General features: G+C 34.2%; 1 long non-coding RNA gene across 1 annotated transcript; it reads right to left on the bottom strand.

Moving 5' to 3' along the window:
- Nucleotides 1–217: 217 nt before the first annotated feature.
- On the bottom strand, nt 218–1,044 carry LOC149189009 (uncharacterized). Its single transcript, XR_016256317.1, has 2 exons — nt 897–1,044; nt 218–760 (listed from the first exon to the last, which is right to left on the bottom strand). It is a non-coding gene; the product is annotated as an uncharacterized LOC149189009 (long non-coding RNA).
- Between the last annotated feature and the right edge of the window lie 1,166 nt (nt 1,045–2,210).

The following is a 2,210-nucleotide window of genomic DNA, read 5'->3' as shown; positions in this document are numbered from 1 at the left end:
TTTTAAAATATGACAAATAAATGCACAATTCACTTTATTTCGATTGCATACCTGATAAAATTCCCTCTGTATTGTGAAATTCCGAGTGTGTTATGAGATTTTCCATACCTGATAGAATTGCCTCGTCTTGTCGTAACAGGGGCTTTCGAAATGGGATTGACAGTTAGCCGCGTCAAATAATCAATCAAAGATTCCAACACAAACACGCAGTCAACACGAAGCGACACAGACCTCCGACCAAAACCGGCTCGGATGACTAGGAAGGTTATTCCTCCCCAAAAAACCAAAAGAAAATCGTTTTATTAATAAGATGGCCCGCCTGCAAGCGCACCCGCAAAGGCAACGCCATATCAAAACCCTAACAGAGCTTTAACGGCTACTGGGTTTTACATTATCCATTACCTTTCATTTCTGAACAATAACTTAAAGAACGAGAGTACAAAACCGAATCGAATCCCCGCTATTTTAGATCTACTGTACACAATTTTCCATAATTTTACCTCTCCAGATTTCGAAATCCCGAAAAATAAATGTCCAAGATTAAAGCATGACAAGTCTCGTTGATCACCTTCACAGGGTTCTAAAGGGAGATCAAATCTGATGCCTCCATTAAATAAACCGCTTCAAAATATGCTAGTAGTTTCTAATAGGCCTTTATTTCTAGATTATGCCATCATATACCTTGATCGTATGGAAAATGGCTTCAATCAGAACCGGTTCTGACTCCTGCAGTCCGATTGCGAGTTCCAATTCCCCCATTCTGCAGAAGGTGGTACTTATGAATGATGGAAGTAAATAACAACATAAAGACCGAAGAAAAATAACCCGGAAACTCAGTCCGGCACCCTAAACAAACGATTTAACTATTTAACTGTAGCAAACGCCAAGAATCGAACCTGAATGTCATCTACCAAAGAACTAAATGAACAAGGGTTTGGAACGCGCTAACCCTGAAATTTGAGGATATTTGCGAAGACATTAACAGCTCAGATTAACGGTCGTATACTCTCATCCGATGGTCAAGATTATCTCATTGCTTTAAGCGGATAGTGTGGCTTCTGCACAAACACATTACAGCTGTGCTTTTCTATAGCACGTTATCTTGACAAAATGTCCATTTTGTATCCTTTATGGGCGGAAGACATTAATTTTGTCTGTTGTTATTTCAGTCAGATTCTGTTGTCAAACTTTAATTTGGCCGAAACTTTAATTTTACATTTATAAAAGAGGCTTGTCTATTGAAAATTTTAATTCCTCTATCAAAATTAAAATGAAACTCTTACCTTTTATTTTTCATCTTTAAATTTATATTTGACTTTTCACATTATAGTGTCACTATAGAATATAATTAATTTCCTACTTTATATTAATAACTACCAGGAAATCACCACCCGGCTTGCCCAGAAGGCGGGGATTAAAAAGGTTTTATCTTTGGCTAAACGCCCAAGCACCTTTCAGGGTGTAGAAAATCACCGCTAACAATTTGCAAAACGCAATTCAAGGGAATGACGAAGCCTATATAGAAATTGAAATTTAGTTGTGCTTAGAGGCTTATTATATAATCCAGTAGGGTTTATTATATAATTCAGTGGGAAGGAGATGTGTAAATTTTTCAGTTAGTTTACAAAGTTGAAATTTTGGCTAGAATAAAAATCTTAAAAAAAAAATTTAAATAACTATACAAAATATATAAATAATGTCGAGTTAAAAAAACTTAAATAACCATATAAGTAACAATGTGTAAGTATGTTCGTCCAATAAATAAAACAAAAACTACAATACAATTATCTCATGAGTTTATAAGCTTTCTATTATACATATTGAATTTGAATGAATCATAAATTTACTTTCAACAAAAAAGTTTACCACATTAAAATTCCAAATTGAGTAAAATTTTAAACATCTTTTCTCTTTACTAATGCCAATACCGTTTGTTAAATCAAAGTAAAAAAGTTAAATCAAAATTATTGTTCCAAAATATCTTAATATTTCTTTTAATTAGATATTTGTAAAATATATATTTTAAAATAAAACCATATTGTATAGATATATTAAAATATTTAAAGACATCCCCCGATCAGGGTGACAGAGGCTGTAATGCACCATAATAGAGACGTCAGACATATGATGGAAGAAGGACAGGCCAGTGCAACTCGCATGAGAGCTAACAAGTACACGCACAAGTACTGTCGTTTGGTAAGGAAAGGTGG

Source organism: Pinus tabuliformis, chromosome 3_1 (genome assembly GCF_031772625.1).
Source record: "Pinus tabuliformis cultivar Carrire ecotype Pingquan chromosome 3_1, CPIR1, whole genome shotgun sequence".
Taxonomy (NCBI): Eukaryota; Viridiplantae; Streptophyta; class Pinopsida; order Pinales; family Pinaceae; genus Pinus; species Pinus tabuliformis.
This window is presented reverse-complemented; position numbering and strand designations above follow the sequence as displayed.